Raw genomic sequence first — 23,150 nt, 5'->3', positions numbered from 1 at the left:
GACCAGCCGGTCCTGACCATGTTGGTGTGACCAAGCTCAATACGTTTTTTAAAAACTATCCAGTCATCAAGAGTTACCTCCACTTCAAGATGCCTATTCCACCTATTTGCCCCAAGTTTGAAAGGGTTATCCCACCGTCCCACCTCAGAGGATAAAATAATTTTATAGGCCAGGCTAACGTCATTCTTGAGAGGGCCTTGCATCAAATAATCCAACAGACTGTATAAATAACTATATGTCTCTCCCGTCTTTGAACTCCGAAGAATATGTTGAAGATGTAAAGAAACCAGCACAGGGAAGGGAACACTTTTGATATACGTTTTTGTATCAGAGAATGGTATCACCCTCATAAAAATGCCCTAGCGTAAAATCTCTTGCACCCTCCCAGCACTCCAGACAGCTCTCATGAACCTGTCCAAGGAAATTAGGATTAAAGCCTAAATATGTATATGCATCATAGAGAGTAATGCCTAGTAGTCTCTTTCTCAGATACACCCAGATGGAATGAAAAACCCTCAACATCCTAAACAAAGTTATTTTAAAGTAGACTGTGTCAGTAATACCAGTGAGGTGTACAATGGCTGCACCCCAAGGCAAATATTCTGGAATGATGAGACCCAGGATAGACCTCCTCTCTACAGAGGCATCTGAAAAAGCTGTGTGCTGGATCTGGACTGTTTAAGCTCAAAATACATTTTTGCCAAGAGGCCTCAGTCTGACGAAAGAAATCTTTAATAATGTAAAGGGGTATACACCTACAAAAATATATATATATATATTGTCAATACAAATATTATGATTAGATTACACCTTCTGATCAGCACAATACGTCGTCCTTTTCACTTATTAAAGGTCTCCATCATCCTCGCTAAGGCTTAACCACCATTATACTCTATTATCTCTTCCATATTTAATGATAATTCTATTCCTAAGTAAGTAGCTGAGATCACCCAGCACATGTCTTGCCCCGGGGGGAGGGGGGAAATTGGTCAAGACTTGCGTCTTGTCGAGGTTGAGTTCATACCCCGAAACAGCCACAAATTAACGTTCTATTGTTTTTATTGCTAATAGAGAGGCTGCTGTAGCAGAAGTCAAGATAGCAAGATCATACGCATACGCTAGAACTTTTAGCTCAAGTTGATGATTTTGAAATGGGAGAATATTCTGAGCCCTCTAAAAGGCTTGTATATACGGGTCTATATATAATGCAAAGAGCTGGAGTCAAAGAATGCATCCCTGCCAGGTACCCCTGTTGATTGATATAGGGCACAAGGAACTACCCAAGCTAAGTAGTCTTGCTTTAAGACCATAGTAAAGTTGCTGACCCCGGGGAATGAACAGTATTAGTTCCCACCCAAGAACCAGGAAACTGTCCTGGTGCCTCGGAGGAATTGAAATGTTCACACAGGAGCTGCACTAATACATTTGAGACTGCAGCATGTAACTCCTGAGGAAATTGGCCAGGGGCGGAGGTTATCACCCTTGATAGCTGACTGACTGCAGCCTCAACTTCAGATAAGGAGATTGGGGCTCCAACCTGTACCATTGTGGATCAATCAGTTTCCGATGATGAAATGTCTGGATAAAATGATCTATCACATCTGTGGAAGTAGCCCTATCCTACTATTCAACTTCTGATAGACCCGGCCAAACTCCACTCAGACAAACTCCTAATCACTCACTTGCTCTCCCTTTTCATTAATGATTTACTGGATGGTTCAAGTGGTAGCCCTAGATCTATCTCTACAGGAGAATATTTGTTCCATTTCTTCTCTATTTTAAAAGGTGGTTAATTGTTTGGCTCAGCCCTTCTTCATCGAGCTGTCAAGTAGTGTTTCCCTGAGGGAGGCTTGAGAATTGATAATTGTTCAGAAGAAAATAGCAACTTCCCCCTTTCCTGAGAAATCACACTCTGTACCAAGAGGCGAGGGGAGGGAGACCCTACACAGGCCTAAAACTAGCCTTCGTCTTCCTGCCGATATGAGGAAAGTTTTAAAGTCTGCACTCTACAGAAGGCTTTAAGAACAGCCCATACAGATAGGATAGAATCTGAGCCCTTATTCTCCTCCAGGACCAACCTCATTTCCCTGTCCACATTCCGCTCTTTGTATGATTTAAAACAAATCAAATAAAGTATTTACTTACTGTGACTATCCACATAATGAATAAAAGCCTAATCAAAAAGAAGTTTCCTATTAAAAGTCCAGAGGTGAGGGTGCATCGCTTGAGAAAACCCCTCTAGGTGGAAGATGAGGGAAAGTGAAATTTGATCAAACACATTGGGTTTAAGTATATGCTGAGAAATGGTAGCTCAGTACACCTTGTGGGAAACATGTCGATCTGAGAGAGTGAATGGTGGGGGACTGAGTAGTCAGTGAAAGCACGCTCCCCAGGGGGACATTGACGCCAAACTTTAATGAGAGCATAGGAAAACCATAACTTCCTTCAAGGTTTCCCTTGAGCGCTTTTTCCACTAAGGGTAAAGTCCCTAGGAGAAGTGAGGTTCCGTGACGATTTGAACCCGTGTTTTCAACATTGTCGGAAATACATAATATTAGTATCAGCGAACCGCAAATGATCCATTTAGTATATCCTAGTGTTTTCGCTACGATACGAGTAAGAGCACTCCTGTTATGAACACATTTCTGATCTACCCACGGCATCCATCTTAGATCATGGCCGCCATTTTGTGTTTCCTTGCCCTCACATATGCAATAGCCTCTGATCACTTCATTCACTCCACTTTGATTAAGGACACGTAGTCTTAGCCGGAGATTCACCTCTTACATGACACGTACACCTTAAACCAGAGCACGCTGAAGCTGCATGACTCGACAAAGGCTGCCTCCTCTGCCCGAGGCCAGCCCACCTGAACTGGTTTTCCTGTCCATTGTCCTGATTAGGATTAGGCGGCCGAAACTGGTAGCCTTGCCCATTTACAACCCTCAAACATCTCTTATCCCGCTTTTCTATCTTTTGCACCTGGCTCTGCTCTTTCCTTCTGGGCCTTTATTAGGGGGAGGTAACGAACTTTACGATGAGGCGGTCCAGCTCTTGAATGCAATATTGACAAGGGATTGTGATGGACTAGTGGGAACCCCTCTTCGTGATGTTTGGCATCAGATATTATCGACAGTTCCTGTGTAACGCCAAATATTTATTGTTTAAGATACAAAGGTTTAGGAATGTACTAACATGTGAAATATTTGCCTGAAGCACAATTTTCAGTATATAAGGAGCAACCCTCAATGTACAAATCGAACAGGCTCCTAGATTCTGCCCGTGTGTAGACTCTGTGACTTCTGTGTCCCTGCAGTAATAAAACCTTTGGTCTTTGACGCCACCATCGAGAAGCCTGTGTTTCTGTTCATTTGCGCACCAAGGCAGGTGGAACTCCGGGGTCTTTGGGTGTTGTTCCCTGACACCTCTGGACGGAACCAAAAAGTCCAGAACTCCAATTGGCGCCCAACGTGGGGCGACGTCATTCGGTACCGGTCCAAAAGCCTGAAGAGTTCGAGAAGCTTCGTGCGAAGATTCCTGAGGGAGGCGCCCCACTTCATCGATCCCGGCATATCGCAAAAGTGGCCCTGAAGTTCTCTTCCACGAGGATTCCCGTCCAGGACGGCTGCAGTGGGCCGTTGCCTTGACCGTCGCCCTGTCTTGGACCCGAGGTGCAGCCTTAGTACAGCGAAACGTGACGGGTTTCTCCTTGGTGACGTCTTCAGTGCCTCAGTTAAGTATTTAGTGATAGCTAGCTGGTTACTTTGTGAGGATTGTTAAAAATCCTTGATCGGTTCTTGGTTTGGTTTGGTTTCGTAAGATTATCACTAGTTGTTCTGGTTACGATAATCTATTTGGTTCAGTTTGGGTATCGATACATTAGTTTGGTTTGGTAGGCCTAAGTTCTTGGTTCGAGTGCACATATTTGTTCCGTGTTTTGTTTGTCTTGTGTTCCAGACTGAAAATGGTAAGTCGGAAAATGTTGTCTTGTTTTAGTTGCAACTGTGATTCACGATTGGAGGATTCCTGTCTGGTTCCTCCGATTGGGACTCCCCTATATGACTTATATTGCAAATTTGGTGTGGGTCCTATATCTTATAATGAGGTATGGGTCCGTTACTGTAAGAAAGATGGTGTCCTTAGTTGGCCACTACATGGTAGTTTTGAACCCGAGATTCTTGACAATTTAGAAGCGAAACTGTTTAAGAAGAAAGCCCGGCCGGCAATGTTTGATTCTTTCCGTTACTGGCGAAAAGAGTCTAAACAGAGAGAAATGAAAAGGTTGAAGAAAGAACAAAAAGAGCAAGAAGAGTTAACTCTAGAGCAAGCAACTAAAGAGCTGCAAGATAATGAGTGCGAGAAGGCTATTGAGGTGGCCATTAGAGAGCGTAATTTAGCGATTGACAAGTGCTACCCTGCCTTGCCATCGAAAACAGCTAAGATACTGGAGGATCTCGAAAACGATCCTCTGTTGTCTTATCTGTTACGTTCACCTCCACCGTACGCACAAGGTGCTGCGGCTCAACTTGTACCGAATGTTCAATTACCGGTTGCTGGACAACCTGGTGTTCTTGTTCCTCAGAATCTAGTTCCTGTACCTCCTGTGATTAATGTGAATGTTCCTACGGCTCCTCCTCTTCCTGGATTGCCGTCTTCTATACCTGTATCTGTCTCGCTTACACCTAATGTTCCACAAGCTATTTTCATCGATACTCCTACTGCTTCGCAATCTGTCCTTACCTCTACTGCTTTCTCTACATCTGCGAGTGTGCTAACTCCACTTTCTGTACGTCGAAAAATAACTGATTCTGTTGCTAATATTCTGTCTCCTTTATATAAATCCTTAATTAAGACTCCTACTTCTGATTCAGTTCAGAGACGTAGTCAGCTACCAAGTACTGAAGAACGGGGAATTTTAGATTCCACGGCTCTCAGATGGATTACGAAAGTTAGAAGATATAATACGAGAGATGTATTAGATACGTTTATGCAGTGGAAGGAACCAACGCAACGATACGTCTTTGATGAGATGTGCTCGTTGTTGCGTGAGGAAATAGAGGAAGATGATGTTGAATCAGACTTGGAAGATTTAATTAAGGTGCAAAAAGAGTTTGCTGCAGGAATGATAGTGGGTGATAATATAAAAGAAGCGATGGAACTTATTTTGAGTTTTAGGAATGATCCATCTCTTCGTTCGCCGAGAGAATTAGAGAAAGGTAAAATGAAGCTAAGTCGCCAATATCCTATGAGGGAAGTTCCTCCAATTTGGCGCGAAGCTGTGCAAGCTGATGCGGTTGCGGGTATTGCAGCTGCTCCAGCACAGTTCCAACGAGTGTGGATACACATTCCATGGAAGCGAGCTGAAGTACTAGCAGTGAAACAGGCCTTACCAGATCCGCGTAAGAATCCGGCCGGATATTACAAGGAATTGACACAGACAGTTGAAGCTTGTATAATGAATTTGGCAGACATTGACATGCTATTTGGCAATGTAGTTCCACAACCAGTGTGGGCTAAAATCCGTAGAGAGGATCATCAAGCAGCTTTAGGTGGTGATTGGGCAGCTATCACTGCAGCGGATGGTCAGCAAAGGGGTGGTGCAAAACCCGAACCCCTAATCGCTAATCTTCCTGGTAGAATAATTGATCTAATGAAGACTCTGATGCCTGCGTTGCGTGTTAATTGGGATAAATTATCCGCTTGCAAGCAAAAGAAAGATGAAAGTGTCTCCGACTTCTTCACGAGGTTCGAAGAGACTTTTGTAGATCATAGTGGTCAGGATATGAGCACTGAAGGAGGACAGAGATTGTTTGTCGATAAATTTGTGCATAATTTGTTACCTGAGTTATGCAATAAATTAAAGGATTCAGAGAGTGCGTGGGCTGTTTCCACGACTGCGCAAATACTTGCGACTGCGCAGTACTATGAAAATAGGGATAAAGAGGAAAAAGAGAAATCAGAGAAGAAAACTAAAGATTTAAAGACTAAAGTCCTTTTACAGCAGGCGTATCCGCCTCGCACGAACCAGACTAATATGCAACAGAATTCGTATCAAAGGACAGATTATAATTCAACCAGGCCTCAATACCAGTGGAATCAGTGTGCGTACTGTAAGAAAGAGGGTCACTACAAGAATGATTGTCCGATTTTAGCGCAAAATAATGCTGCAGCAGCTCAGAGAGGTCGTGGTGGTTTTGTGCAAAATTCTAGAGGTCGAGGGCGAGGTGTTATGCCTCCACAAACGAATGATCGTCCATCCAATCACTTTGATCAGCGGAACGTACAGTCAGCTCAACAGAATAGATCTCAGCAATATCTTGTTGAGGATTATTGTGAAGCGGATGGGGAATTCCAACAAAATGGGTACTAGGACAGCCATAGACAGAGAGAGGGAGTAGTATCAGTTCCAGTGGATCAGAGTGGGCCTTATGTCGCAGTAGCAACATCAGGTGTAGTCGAACCGTTTCTGTTGGATACTGGTGCCGCAAAAAGTTCTATCATTCATGCGAAACTCCCTGGCGCACCTTTGTCTGGCTCAACAAATGTTTCCGTAGGTTTTTCAGGCGCCCCTGTTTACAATCCGATATCTGGTCCTTTGTCTATTTCTGTTGGACCATGCCAATTGAAAGCACCCTTGATTTTGACGACAGGTTGTAATGAAAATCTGCTTGGTTTAGATTTGTTAAAACGACTATATGCGACATTGTACTGTTCTCCGGATGGAGTACAGCTTACTTTGGGTAAAAGACTCACTTCTCCGATGTACTTGTCAATGGACGCACTCCCGCCAGAGCTGCGCTCACTCCCAGATTCTCTTTGGGCGACTGGTCCTAATGATGTAGGCCTTTTAGAAATACCACCCTATGTAGTTACTTTGAAACCCAATGTAAAATTTCCAAGAATTCCTCAATATAAAATATCTAGTGAAGGAGAGCGTGCACTGTTATTGATTGTACAAGACTTAATTAAGAAAGGTGTGGTTGAAGAAACTCGAGGAAATGTTTGTAATAGTCCTGTATTGCCGATTCTGAAACGAACTGATCCTACGAAGCCTCCAGTATATAGGTTTGTCATAGATCTTAGAGAAGTTAATAAGATTGTGGTTCCGCAGTTTCCTGTGGTTCCAGACATTACTGCCTTGTTAACATTGATTCCTGCCACAGCCAATTGGTTCTCAGTCATCGACTTGAAGAATGCCTTTTTCAGCATTCCGATAGCCGAGGAAAGCAGGGATATTTTTGGCTTCTGTCTAGGAGGTCGAAGCTTCAGATTTAAACGCGCTCCACAAGGCTATTGTGAGAGTCCATCTATTTATAGTCAAGCATTAAAAAGCCAGTTAGATTCTTTTGTCCTTCCTCCAGGCTCTGCCCTAGTACAGTACGTAGACGATCTTTTAGTGGCTGCCGATGACAAGGACACTTGCAAAGCAGCTACGGTATCGCTATTGCATCATTTGTCTGATTTGAATCACAAGGTGTCACCTTCCAAAATGCAATACTGCTGCCAAGAAGTGACCTACCTAGGTCATCTCTTGTCAAAGGAGGGAAGGAAGTTGACCCCAGAGAGAATAAAAGCAATTACGCAAATGAGTGTTCCACGCACACAGAGGGAAGTACGTGCCTTTCTAGGTATTACCTCTTACTGTAGGCAGTGGATCCCGAATTTTTCTCTGTTAGCGAAACCATTGGTAGCTTTGACTGGGAAAAATGTTCCGAGTCCGGTGCCTTGGTCTGATGAATGTCAAGAGAGTTTCACTGAATTACGAAAAGCCTTGTGTTCAGCTCCTGTATTGGGCACACCCGATTACAGTAAGCCATTCACGCTCTACGTTCACGAAAGAGAAGGTTGCGCGTTGAGTGTTCTGACACAGAAGTTTGGTGATAAACAACGCCCTTGTGCGTATTTCTCATCAACATTGGATCCGGTAGCTAGAGCGTTACCTAGTTGTTTGAGAGCTACAGCGGCAGCTGCGGCTTCCATTCGACAATCTGCTGGTTTGGTGATGAACAACATGCTAGTGGTCATGGTTCCTCATGCAGTGGACACACTCATGAATCGAACGAAGACACAACACCTTACTAGTGCGAGATTATCTGGTTACGAGTTGACATTATTAGCGAGTCATATTCAGATCAAAAGATGTAATGTATTGAATCCAGCAACGCTGTTGCCGACTGATCAAGAGTCGAGAGATTCTGAGCCACATGACTGCTATTTTAAAACGGAGGAAGAGACAAAAGGACGCATTGACCTGAAAGACACTCCGTTACCCGATCCGGATGGTACGCTATATGTGGACGGGTCATGTTTTAAATTGGAGAATGGTGATGTGACTGCTGCCTATGCAGTAACGACTTTGAAGACGATTGTGGAGACTGCAAGAGTGAGTCAGAATTCTGCCCAAGCTGCGGAATTAATAGCTCTAACGAGAGCATGTGTTTTAGCTGAGGGAAAGAGAGTGAATGTGTTCACAGATAGTCAGTACGCATTTGGCGTGGCCCATAGTTTTGGCCGGTTGTGGAGAGAAAGAGGTTTCATTACGTCCCATGGGACTAAGATTCAACATGGTCAGCTAGTTAACGACTTGTTGGAATCACTAACCTTGCCGACTGAAGTTGCGATTGTAAAGTGCAGTGCTCATAAAGCAATCACGGATGATGTTGGTCGTGGGAATGCTTTTGCTGATGAAACTGCTAAACAGACAGCTAGAGACATGATGAGCAGAATGTATTTTGCAACGTCTGCAAGATGGATTGCTGAGTCTGGAATGTGTGAAGATACAATGGAAAGTGTGAGAGAGATTCAGAAAGAAGCAACTGAGGAAGAGAAACGTGTATGGAGAGAGAATACGGGCAAGTTGGATTCAAATGGATGTTGGATTGATTTGACAGAACAGCAGCGTTGGATGTTGCCGGATGCGTATGTGCTTGCAGTGGTGACAATGGCGCACGGAGTAGCGCATATAAGTTCTAAAGGCATCTGTAAGATGTTGGCTCCGGTCTGGAAGAATGATGGGATCAGTAAATGTGCAGAGAGAGTGGTGAAAAATTGTATGGTGTGCTTGATGCATAACCCTGGCAAGGGAACTCCAACTCCAGCTGGTCATTTCGCTCCTCCTTCCTGTCCCTTTGAAGTGATTCAGTTAGATTTCATTCACATGGAACGCTGTAATAATTTGAAATACGTCTTGGTGGTGGTTTGTGCTTTTTCCAGGTGGATAGAGGCATACCCACTGAAGGACAATACTGCCTTATCAACTGCCAAAATTCTTCTTAAAGAATATTTCCCTAGATTTGGAATGCCACGGATTGTATGGTCAGATAACGGAAGTGAGTTTATAGGGAAAGTTATGCAGAGTGTATGTGCAGGCCTAGGTTTGAAACAAAAATTTCATAGTGCGAACCATCCCCAGTCTGCTGGCCTAGTGGAGGGTTATAATGGCACCCTCAAGCTGAAGATAGCTAAGATACAGGCATCCACAGGTTTAGCTTGGCCAGACGCACTTCCTTTGGCTCTGTTATCCACAAGAGCGACTGTACATTCTCGAGTGGGGCTTAGCCCTTACGAGATTGTATTTGGTCGTCCTGCCAATATTTGGGGGGTGCCAAGGCCAAGGGAGTTCAGACAGCTGGAATATCCTATGTTGATAGACTACCTTTACGACTTGACTGCTAAATTGAGTCTTATTCATCAACAGGTCTTTGATGCATTGCCAAAACCTCCGGAGAGTCCAGGGCATCAACTGAAACCCGGCGACCACGTGGTGGTCAGAAACTTCGCGAGGACAAAGAATCTTCAGCCTCGCTACATCGGCCCCTTCCAGGTCCTGCTGGCAACGAGGACAGCCGTACGTGTTGCTGGCCGCAAGCATTGGATTCACGCTTCTCACGTAAAGCGTGTTCCGTTACCGCTGCCTTACGACGACTGGGTGAAGAAGGGAATTGGTGCCTCTGAAACTGACAGCATACTGAAGTTCATCCCTTTCAGCGATGCCGAATTGATTACTGACACTTTGAAATCTGACTCTCCTCCTGAGAAAACTCCTTCGAACATTGAACATTTGTCTCCAGCATCAGAAGAAACTTTGTTATCTGCGAACTTAAACTCTGCAACAGCTGCTAGTGATACACTATTTTCCGATCAGACAGTACCAACGAAGAAGAGATACAACCTTAGAAGCCATAAAAAAGACTAATAAAGCAGGCAACTGCATATTGTGATTTTGATACATATATATATATTGAAATTTTGCTTTTCAGCCAGGAAGTTTGCTATTGTTTATTGTTTTCTAAATTGCCTTGCCGTCTGGGTAGCCGTAGGGTCGTGGCTGTGTGCCTAGTTTGAATTTGCAGGGATCTGACACAAGGTCGATCTTTCTGTTGGTTCTGGGAACTCCCAGGGCTGACAGAGGCATTTTCATCTACGTACACATCATCAGTGGTCGCGAGCGGATTGTAGAAGATGGAGCTTCCTGCGCTACAACGAGAAAATGTGATTTATGTTCGCAGAAACAGACTGTACAGAACTCTTCGTAGCAAATGCTTTTTGATGCAATGTGCCGTTACGTTCTTGATTATTTTAGCAACATTGGTGGGTGGAACCGTCTTTAGTATAAATCTGATTTTTGTGCCAGTTACTACAGTACCTCCCCTTGATCCTGCTACTTCTACTGTTTCTTCTATACACTCTTTTCACTCGTTTCCTGAACATGAGCAAGCCCGACGTTCAGAATTCATTAACAACACTTTTGTACAGCTCTTGCACCAACACCAACTGGTAGTTAACACTACAGACTGCTGGGTGTGTGGCTTAATACCCCACACTATGGATAAAGGTATTCCCTATCTGGTTTTACCTTTCAGCTACAATGGATCATTTCAGGCCCTTCAAACCATCTTTGCTTATGCCCTTGAGACCTATCCTCCGCGTCCACCACGTTCCACTAAATATAACTCTGCCAACAAAGCTTTAGTCCAGGGAATTATTGACATGATCAAGGATGTCAATAATACTCCATCATACCCTAGAGACGAACTGCGGGTGTATTTAAGTTGGAATACTTCAGAGTATCGCCTTAGTTTGGGAGAAAGCAAGCGTAAAAGCTCAACTCCAATCTGGGTCGTACCTCACCGAGGTCAGGTCTGTTTGCAAGGTAATGGGAGAAATCCTAGAGCTCAGCTAGGGAGGAGTGAGTGCGTAGAAACTTACGTATTCCCGTCTAACTCGTCCCCTGCCTTTCTTACTGCTAGGGGTACCTACTTCATCTGTCGGGACAGAGCATATACATGGTTGCCTGCTGACTTTGCAGGTTCATGCTACATTGCTCGATTGTTGCCTCCGACATACACTGCTTCATCTGATTACCACAGAACCAGAGTAGCGAGAGGTGTCTTCAGCAAGGAAGATACCGCTGGTCAGGAAGCTGGAGACTTTTTCAAAGGCTTCCTTCCGTTCTGGGGGCCTATGGCCAATAGTAGAAACATACGTCAGCTAACACGGGTAGTTGAATCTACTATTACCGAAACTGCTGGTGCCCTTAGCAATCTGACAGCTGAGCTTCAGGCGGATAGACTCATGACGTTGCAGAACCGTATGGTTCTAGACGTTATACTTGCAGACCGAGGTGGGGTATGCAGAATGATCCAATCGAGCTGCTGTGTCTTTATTCCTAATAATGCTCCAACAGTCTATGAGGCGATCTCAAAGCTACATAAGATCTCCGATTCCATACATGTAGATGAGGGAAACTGGTCCTTTATGGAATGGTTTTGGACTCTGATCTCAGCGTGGGGATGGAAGATTCTTATGGTCATCGGTGTCATCCTAGTATTCCTATTCTCATGCTGCCTGATTATCCAGTGTGGTCCAGCCCTGTGTAGCCTTTGTGCTGCAACCTGTTTTAGGAAACCACCTGCGTTTGGAGAAAAGGCACGAGAAAGGATGATGATACAACAGCATGTCACTGACCTAATGAGCATAGAATTAGACTCTGATATAGACTGATTAATTGCCTATGTAAGGGCAAAAGGAGGGTCTGAGGTTCCGTGACGATTTGAACCCGTGTTTTCAACATTGTCGGAAATACATAATATTAGTATCAGCGAACCGCAAATGATCCATTTAGTATATCCTAGTGTTTTCGCTACGATACGAGTAAGAGCACTCCTGTTATGAACACATTTCTGATCTACCCACGGCATCCATCTTAGATCATGGCCGCCATTTTGTGTTTCCTTGCCCTCACATATGCAATAGCCTCTGATCACTTCATTCACTCCACTTTGATTAAGGACACGTAGTCTTAGCCGGAGATTCACCTCTTACATGACACGTACACCTTAAACCAGAGCACGCTGAAGCTGCATGACTCGACAAAGGCTGCCTCCTCTGCCCGAGGCCAGCCCACCTGAACTGGTTTTCCTGTCCATTGTCCTGATTAGGATTAGGCGGCCGAAACTGGTAGCCTTGCCCATTTACAACCCTCAAACATCTCTTATCCCGCTTTTCTATCTTTTGCACCTGGCTCTGCTCTTTCCTTCTGGGCCTTTATTAGGGGGAGGTAACGAACTTTACGATGAGGCGGTCCAGCTCTTGAATGCAATATTGACAAGGGATTGTGATGGACTAGTGGGAACCCCTCTTCGTGATGTTTGGCATCAGATATTATCGACAGTTCCTGTGTAACGCCAAATATTTATTGTTTAAGATACAAAGGTTTAGGAATGTACTAACATGTGAAATATTTGCCTGAAGCACAATTTTCAGTATATAAGGAGCAACCCTCAATGTACAAATCGAACAGGCTCCTAGATTCTGCCCGTGTGTAGACTCTGTGACTTCTGTGTCCCTGCAGTAATAAAACCTTTGGTCTTTGACGCCACCATCGAGAAGCCCGTGTTTCTGTTCATTTGCGCACCAAGGCAGGTGGAACTCCGGGGTCTTTGGGTGTTGTTCCCTGACACCTCTGGACGGAACCAAAAAGTCCAGAACTCCAGAAGTATATCTTAAAGTAATATTAAATGCATCACACAATTTCAGACGTTGAGGCCATTGATGCAACTCAGACAGAAGTCCATCAAAAACTACAGGGTGATTCGCATTAGAGCCACAGACTTTTCAAAATAAATACTGGACGGCCCCCCTAATGATCACCACAAAAGCCATCGGCCATTTGGGTCCACGCTGTGTTCAGCCATCCAAGCTCTTATTCTGGACTAATAAGGCTATTCCCCTCTGGGCAGAGATAAGGCAATGTGAAGAAACTGATAGAGAGTGGGTCCAAGGGAAAGTTTATAGGCCAGGCACAGATACGTCCCCCAAAAAAAGACAATATGAAAAACAAAGAGTAACTGTGGGTCTAAACAAGCTATCTGTTGAACAGTGTCTGACATACAACTCAATAATAAATATAACTATAAATCAAGAAAAATGTGATTCAAGAACAACAAGATACTTCCATGCTATGAAAGTACCCATCAGTTGTCATACGTTACCGCCCTTGTCATCATCTCGGCCTCCTCGCACCAAGGAGAGTATTATTGCAGCCACTTAGAAACTTTGGAGTGGATGCCCCAGTGTGTTGAGGATATGCGGAAGGTAACCGTGTACTAATAACTAAAAAGCAGTGCATAAAAAAATAGAAATAAGTGTGTGGGTAAAGTGTAGGATATAAAATTGGAGAACAAGGAAGAAAGGAATTTACTAGGTACCTCCCATGTTTCCTACATTAAAAAAACAGTGTGGGAACATAGTAGGTTGAACAAATAGCTATTATTATATCGTAAAGGTTGACATGTTTCTGCAGTCTTATGACCGAAATAGGTATCCGCTGCTTTCATCAGGACCATATCTCGCTACTGCATAGGATCAAGGGAAGTAAAAAAGTTTTACTTTACGTGATAAAGGTGTCACCTGGACGCCCTTTGGTTGGTATACGCCTTCCTTGGTACTGATAGGTAGGAGGAAGGTACTACGCCTCACCTGGCTGCGGCTAAGGTAGGTAGAGCACAGCTCTAACCGTCGGTACTCCTGGCGTCCCTCTGGGCCATCTTGGGCAAACCATATTGAGGGCTTAACAGCCCAAGTTATCCAGCAAAGCGATTGGTGTATTAGAAAGGTGGATATCTTGCAGGAAGACTATATGTTGGCATAAATGTTAAAGCTTTTCTCTTATTAATTTACTTTTGTGGGGCACCTTGATGCCATTTACATTCCAAAAAAGGATGTGCATCTGCTGGTCATGACTACCCACAGGATCAAAGCAAAACCAAAGGGGATGATTGACGGAGTGTTGAACATTGCAAGCACTCACCCTCAGTCAACTGATCTATGTTTAATCCATCATCATTCTTTAGCTTACTCCACCACCCCAGTTCAGACATGGACATATGCAAATCAGTCTGACCCTGTGCCTCATGGGAACAGTCCAACCCGAACTGCCAAGCCATGTCTTCCCTGGACCGGAATGAAGCATCCTGGGACCGGTTTCTGGCTAATCAGCCGTCATCAGCCAGGCTAGCTTGAATCCAGTGGCAAAGTGGGCAAGGGACCCATGTCTGGGCATACCCTGCCAAATTAGGGCGAACAAAGCAAAACCAAAGGGAATGTTGGAGGAAGTGTTGAACATTGCAAGCACTCACCCCCAGTCAACTGATCTGGGTTTAACACATCATCATTCTTTAGCTGACTCCACCACTCCAGTTCAGACATGGCCATATGCAAATCAGTCTGACCCTGTGCCTCATGGGAATAGTCCGGACCAAACTGCCAAGTCATATCTTCCCTGGACGGAAACAAGCATCCTGGGAGTGGTTTCTGTCTAATGAGCCAAAAGCCAGGCTAGCTTGAATACAGTGACAAAGTAAGCACGGAACCATGTCTGGGTATACAGTGCCAACTTAGGGTGAATAAAGCTAAACCAAAGGGAATGATGGACGGAGTGTTGAACATTGCAAGCACTCACCCCCAGTCAACTGATCTGGGTTTTATCCATCATCATTCTTTAGCTCACTCCGCCACCTCAGTTCAGACATGGCCATATGCAAATCAGTCTTACCCTGTGATTCATGGGAACAGTCCAGCTCGATCTGCCAAGCCATGTCTTCCCTGGACTGGAAACAAGCATGCTGGGACCGGTTTCTGGCTAATTAGCCATCATCAGCCAGGCTAGCTTGAATCCAGTGGAAAGTGAGCAAGGGAATCATGTCTGGTCATACCCTGCTAACTTAGGGTGAACAAAACAAAACCAAAGGGGATGATGGACGTAGAGTTGAACATTGCAAGCACTCACCCCCAGTCAACTGATCTGGGTTTAATCCATCATCATTCTTTAGCTCACTCCACCACCCCAATTCAGACATGGCCATATGCAAATCAGTCTGACCCTGTGCCTCATGGAAACAGTCCAGCCCGAACTGCCAAGCCATGTCTTCCCTGGACTGGAAACAAGCATCCTGGGACTGGTTACTGACCAATCAGCCGTCATCAGCCAGTCTAGCTTGAATCCGGTGTGAAAGTGAGCGATGACCCACTTCTTGGCATAGCTTGCCAACTTAGGGCGAACAAAGCAAAACCAAAGGGGATGATGGACGGAGTATTGAATATTGTAAGCACTCACCCCCAGTCAACTGATCTGGGTTTAATCCATCATCATTCTTTAGCTCACTCCGCCACCCCAGTTCAGACATGGTCATATGCAAATCAGTCTGACCCTGTGCCTCCTGGGAACTGTCCAGCCCGAACTGCCAAGCCATGACTTCCCTGGACCGGAAACAAGCATCCTGGGACCAGTTTCTGGCTAATCAGCCATCATCAGCCAGGCTTACTTGAATCCAGTGGCAAAGTGAGCAAGGGACCCATGTCTGGGCATATCCTGCCAACTTAGGGCGAACAAAGCAAAACCAAAAAGGGGTGATGGATGGAGTGTTGAACATTGCAAGCACTCTCCTCCAGTCAACTGATCTGGGTTTAATTCATCATCATTCTTCAGCTCACTCCGCCACCCCTGTTCAGACATGGCCATATGCAAATCAGTCTGATCCTGTGCCTCATGGGAACAGTCCAGCCCGAACTGCCAAGCCATGTCTTTCCAGGACTGGAAACAAGCATACTGGGACCGGTTTCTGGCTAATCAGCCATCATCAGCCACGCTAGCTTGAATCCAGTGGCAAAGTGAGCAATAGACCCACTTCTGGGCATACCCTGCCAACTTAGGGTGACCAAAGCAAAACTAAAGGGGATGATGGACGTATTGTTATACTTTTTGCATTTGTCACCCCGAGTGGGACGGGTGTGCTCAGACGTGGGTCCTGTGCTCTCCATGTCACTGGATTCAAGCTATCCTGGCTGATGAGGGCTGAAATCCTGAAACCGGTCCTAGGATGCTTTTTTCCAGTCCAGAGATGACCTGGCCTGGCAGTTCGGGCTGGACTGTCGCCATTGGGTGTAGGGTCAGGCCTGATTTACATATGGCAGTGTCCAAACTGGAATGGCATGGTAAGCATAAAAACCAAGGACTTAGGCCCAGATCACTGTACTGGGGTGAATGCATGACATTGTTCTGCATTCTGTCCATCAATTGTTCTTTTTGTATTTGTCACCCTGAGTGGGACGGGTATGCTCAGACGTGGGTCCCGTGCTCTTCATGCCACTGGAGTCAAGCTATTCTGGCTGATGAGGCTGAAAGCCTGAAACCATTCCTAGGATGCTTGTTTCCAGTCCAGGGAGGACCTCGCCTGGCAGTTCGGGCTGGACTGTCCCCATTGGGTACAGGGTCAAGACTGACTTGCATATGGCTGGGTCCAAAATGGAATGGCCTGGAGAGAAGAAAAACAATGAATTTAGGCCTAGATCTCTGTACTGGGTTGAATGTGTGATATTGTTCTGCATTCTGTCCATCAATTGTTCTTTTTGCATTTGTCACCCTGAGTGGGACGGGTATCCATGCACTCCATGCCACTGGAGTCCAGCTATCCTGGCTGATGATGGCTGAAAGCCTGAAACCGGTCCTAGGATGCTTGTTTCCAATCCAGGGAGGACCTGGTGTGCCAGTTCGGGCTAGACTGTTCCTATTGGGTGGAGGATCAAGACTGATTTGCATATGGCTGGGTCCAAACAGGAATGGCGAGCAAAAAAACGCTGGATTTAGGCCCGATCTCTGTACTGGGGTGAATGTATGACATTGTTTTGCATTATGTTCATCAATTGTTCTTTTTGCATTTACCCATGGGATCAGCCATTATGGTATTCTTTCCAACATCCAGCATACCCTGCAAAAAAGGCAAAAAGAGACATTCTCACACCATGAACCGTTCACATTATTAGGCGTTCAATTCTTTGTAGTATCCATTTTTTGCTTTTTCTCCCCAGATTTTAATCCTCATTGTAGTGAAAAGTCCTGTGACCCCTTCATGATCCCACCCCACAGACAAGGCCCTCGCCCCACCCTACCTAGCTGAGACTCCCACCACCCAATCAAAGCCAGAAGCACGGGCCACTCACCACCTCCCTGCTTAGGAAGAAATTCAGCACTTCATGTAGCAGAGCAAAGACTCCCGCCAAAATCCACCTCACCCAAAATTTGAAAAGGCATCAAAAGATTATTTAGAGGCCCGGAGCCCAAAGGATCCTAAGCAAAAAAAAGAAGACCACTGTGAAGAAGAAAGAGAAAGCCTAGAAGAGGAGGCTCCATAGCAAGCATACGGCCATAATCTATCACTAAATGCTTGAAGTGATTTAATTCCTTGAGAAAGTCCTGGTAGGAGTGGCTGAAAGAGGGATCAATGACAACTGCCAATAATTTCACCTGCTGCCTTTTCTCCAAGAGCTCCACTACCTTTGGAGCATTGAAGCAAAAATGCACTTGTCCCTCGTACTTGATATGCAAGACAGAATGTGCTCCCGTGAGCTGCCACCACCTAACCACTGTCTCATGGAAGAAATCTGATCAGACAAAGAACTCTACTCCAGGAACTTTGATCGGTAACCTTGGATGGGATGCCTGGAAGTTCTCTTGCCTCAGGAGAAAACTACAAACATAAATCAGTATTGCCCATGGGAATCGAGGGGGCAAATCACTCTTAGGGAAATGGAATGGAAAACAATAATCTTTCTGGATCATATTATCCATGTTCCAATAGTCAAATGCAGGGAAGTACTCAGTGAAAAGGCAGACTATATAACCTCAAGGGGTGACCCCAGAAGCAAATTGTCTTCAACATATTTTTTTCATAAGTCTGTCTTATTTCCTTTCTATCACTCTTTATGACAATCAGATCAGGAATATGGCACCTGACATACCTTTTACTAATTAGTCAATCAGGCATATAGACTTTATAATTTGCTTTTCACCATAATCAACTCAAGTTTGCAAATGTGAACATTGGTTCTTCCACAATGCAACCATCAGTCATGCAGTCATACAATTCTGAATATGAACAAAATTACAGTGTGCAACACAATATGCAACCCCTCTTATGGGTGCAGAACAGAAAATCCTAGCAAAGTAAATATGTTAAACACAGTATTTGCCAGAGGGAGTAACACATACAGAAACCCTTCCCCACTTTGGTATTATCTGGGATTCTGTTTAACAAAATACCTACAGGTTTACCACCATGTATTAAAAAGATATCCTTAAAGTCTTACCGGCCTAACATATGTGTTTCTCAATAAATACGTTAGGCTTACTGCTTTTGACATGAATGTTCATAATAAACATTTCAGACTTATGGCGTCAGTCATTACTTTTCCATCTCAACCAATCAGGCTTTTTACCTACATAATTGACTTTTTGCCATAATCAACTAGGGCCTACTGTATTTTGCAAAAGCTCTTGCATAAGATTCTTGCATATAATTTCAGGGCCTGCATGCAGGAGCTTGCCTCCTGGATGGCTAACAACTGCCTGAAACCTAATGGAAGTAAAACAGAGGTGCTTGTGGTAGGAGGGGGTCCGTCAGTGTGGTCGTCGGCATGGTGGCCGGCAAACCTTGGTTCCATTCCAATACCGTGCACCCAGTCAAAGAACCTGAGTGTATGGCTGGACTATAACCTCACATTTGAACCTCACACTAGACGTGGGGTGGGGACGTGTTTTGGTGTCCTTAAGGACCTACGGAAAACTATGGATCTCCTCCCTGTAGAGGCCAGGAAGACGCTAGTGCATGCACTTGTCACTTCTCGTTTAGACTATGGCAACACACTATATCTGGGCGCCACGGCTAAATGCTTAAATAGACTTCAGGTTCTGCAAAATGCAGCGGCACTGATGGTCCTTATGCAACCTAGGAGAGCTGCCTCCAAAAGTGCCTTGAACACCTTACAGTGAGAATGATTTCAAGGCTCTGCGCATCATCCAGGGCACTGGCCCAGTGTACCTGCGGAGTCTACTTACCTCCTATACGCCTGCACGGCCTCCTAGGTCAAGTGGGACTGGCCTGTTGTTAGTCCCTAAGGTTAAGAAGGCCAGGATGGGTGGAAGGTCCTTTCGGCTCCTGGCGGCCCAGAGCTGGAATATCTCCCTCCTATGCCCCGGTTGGAATCTTCTGAGATGAACTTTAGGAGGGATCTTAAAACTCACCTGTTCTCACAATATTAGGTATGCTCTGAAGCTGCTCCAGGTTTGGTGGTTCTGCCTCTCCCACTCACTCTAGCGCGGGGACACGCCGAATGGTGTAACCAGGCGCTCTATAAAATTCTCTATTATTATTATTATTAGGCAACAATCAGGCAAATAATCATAAAATTACGAATATTATAATTGGCAAGCCAACATGAAGATTGTTACGGTGCACATCTACTACCTCACTGGGTTTATTAGAAGGGGCAAAAACACCACAACCCGTGGCTGTACAGTAATCTATGAGATTGCATGTAATAAAATACCTCTGAATGACTTATAACAGTGTAATAACAATCCACTCTCGAATGACAATTTCTTTAACATAGGTGCATTTCAAAATAAAAGTATCAGTCTTACTGTATGTCATAACTTTTTTTTAAAAACACATCAGGCATTTTACCTTGATCATTGACTTGTCACCATTCCCAACTGAGTCCTGCTGTACTGAGCATAGGGTCTCCTGCATGGCAAAAGGTGCAATATAAGCATTCTTTACCAGTCTAAGCACACAACATCTGATGAATCAAAGGATAAATTCAAGGAAATCAACTTTCTGAAGATAAAAGCTCCTCTCACAACAGTGCTTCTTAAAGTTTTTCTTTTGTTAATCACGCACTATTAGCCAGCAGATTAGCCTTCAATCCAGACCTAAAAAAATGCACTATGTAATAATACTACTTAGCATATTCCGCAGCGCCTAAATAATAATTGTCTGTTGTATATTGTTTTAAACTGGTACTAACAAGGTTAAACCTTTACCAAACAGTGTCAACATGTGTAACAATGGTAAAATACTCGAGCCACACTACCACAAAAAATTCCACATTACACCACATAATTTGCCTTTCGTTGCCACCTTAGTTAATCAAGTCTATGGCATAGTTTGGCCCTTTCTTATTGCATGATTCTAGTGGTCCTGATTAATATATTCTGAAAGATTAAGGAATTAAAAAAAAAAACAGTTCCGAAACTTTCCCTAATTTTCTTTTAGGACGCGACTATACATGTGGTTGTTAGTGGTATCCTTTGGGCGAACATAATTTTATGTTGTATTCCAGAATTTCTATGGCACTTTCCTATATTTTGTCTCAATACAAAAGCACTGTGTACATCAGGATCAACAACTGAGCTTGAGGCACATAGATGAGAGAAGGGTTTTGGTGTTTTTGTTATCTATTAGTACTGAGTGTTTTCGAAAAATGACTAAAAAGTGTGCTCCAAATTTGATGCAGCATTGTATGACCAAATACATGCAAGGATAAGTTTGCCAACAGCTTATAAAAATTAGTGAGAGCTGTGGCCTTACAGGAACTTGAGCCTACGTTAGGAAAAAGGCAGGAACGAACTGTGGAGGTAAGACCGGTGGGCCAGGGTGGGGGGAGAGACTCAACAGATAATGACGAGGGAAATGTATTTCATTTTCCCTCGTTGTCGTCTGTCTAGCCCCTCCCACTCCCTCCACCCCGCCCCACCGGCTCTTACCTGCACGGGCCACTCTTGGGTAAAAGCTAGGAATTGATGGCTCTTCCGAATTGGAAAGGGATGTCTCTTTTTGCACAACCACCAGATTTCTTTCTGACAGGTATTACTGGTGTTTGAACTCTACACTCTCCAAAGCCCAATGTAGTTGCTGTGATGCTTACAAACAGGGTAAATTTGCCCAATCACAAACTGATGTATTTAACATTCCAAGAACGATATAGTATATGGTTCGGGAAACGCATCAATGATATGAAAGTTAAAGGTCATCTATGGACTGAAGATAGGCATGTGTCATCTACTAGGTTAAAAAAGAAAACGTGGCTTCTGGCCTACTTGCATAGCCACGCTTTTGTAAGCAGACCTGTCAAAAAAACCTTTTAACATAAATTAGCCCATGTTGGAAATGGCCCTTTTTGCAGGGTTATCCCCAAACTTTTAGCTTTTTCCACCTTTGTTTTTCCTGACCCGTTTTTGTTGGCTATAGGACTCAGGGCACTTTACCACTGCTGATCAGTGCTAAGGTGTATATGCTCTCTGTATAAATTGTTATTATGATTGGTTATTCATGATTGGCACATTTGTTTCACAAGTAGGTCCCTAGTAAAGTACACTGAGTGTGCCAGGGTTGTTGATTCAAATGTTACTAGTGGGGCTGCTGCACGGATTGTGCCACCTGCATGAGTAGTCCTAAAATGGTATCTAAGGCCTGCCACGCAGTGCCTGTGTGTAGTTGCTAACTGTCATGTTGACTGGGCAAGTGCACCCACTTGCCAGTCCCTAAACCTTCCCTTTTCTGCATATTAATCACCCCTATGGTACGACCAAGGGCAGGGTGCATTGTAGGTAAAAGGTAGGACATGCCTTGATGTGTGTGGCATGTCCTGATAGTGGATTACAGCCATTTTCATTTTTCACTATTGCAAGGCTACCTGTTCCCCATAGTCCAGAATGGGCAGTTTGATTATAACATCTTATAATCCGAACTGACCAAGGTAACATGGTAGAAATTTGAGTTTAGTATTCCTGAATTCAGAATGATAAAATGCATCTTTTAGTGAAGTTGGTTTTAACATACTGTGTTTGAAAATACCACTTTTAGAAAGTAGGTATTTTCTTGTCTAACCATCCAAGCCTGCCTATGCTAGGTTGTGTAATCCTTGTCTGGAGTTTGAGTGACAGGGGCTGGGGGATTCCAGGAGACAGGTGGGTCAGCACAGTGCTGAATGAAGAGATCTACATGTAGATGGGTGGGAGGAGTTGCCCCTGGGACCTGAATAGGGCTGTGCCTTCCCTCAACAATGTTGACTCCGGAGAGGAGCTTTGTCAGCAAACAAGATGGCTGCTTAGGCTCCCGGCTCCGCCAACCTCCGTAACCCGCCACAATATCCTGTACATCATCCTGATTTTACGCCTAGTCCCTGTGTACATGAACTGTTCCGCACTCCGATGGTGAAATTCGGAACCCTTTATCGGCTTGTTTGACGAAGTTCCATTGAGTTGAAGTTTGCAGCCTACTCCAACGGTGAAGCCTGGGCCTCGAGTACTTTCACAGCCGGGCTGCAGTGCAACAACATCGGCCGGGAGACCCAGGCTGGGTCCGGCCAATCAGAGTGGAGGCTTTGTTTAAGCCCGAATTTGGGGGCAATCGTTTCTATTGCTCTGCATCGATGGAGGAATGATTCTGCCTGCTGTTGGCTGCGGGTGGGGGTCCCCATCCTGCGGACCCGGTATTGGGCCCGCCGGGGTTCAGTGGGTCGGAGTCTCTGGCCTGCGGCCTTAACCGGGTTGACCGTGGCTGCGAATAAAGACCAGTAACCCTCCGCATCTGCACGTTCGTGATCCTGTTTGTCCCCCCGAGGATGCCAGATTCACCCGGGGAGGTGATTGTGATTGGTGTCGGGCATGAGACTATGGATCGAACGGTGCATGAGCCATCGCTGAGGTCAATACTGGCAGAAATTTGGGCGTTTCGCTCATATGTGGCTGTCTTATTGAGCAAATTGGACACACGCCTATCTGAGATGCTCCTGGTGGAACCGACCCAACC

This window comes from Lissotriton vulgaris, chromosome 1_1 (genome assembly GCF_964263255.1).
Source record: "Lissotriton vulgaris chromosome 1_1, aLisVul1.2, whole genome shotgun sequence".
NCBI lineage: Eukaryota > Metazoa > Chordata > Amphibia > Caudata > Salamandridae > Lissotriton > Lissotriton vulgaris.
Note: the sequence above shows the minus strand (reverse complement) of the source record.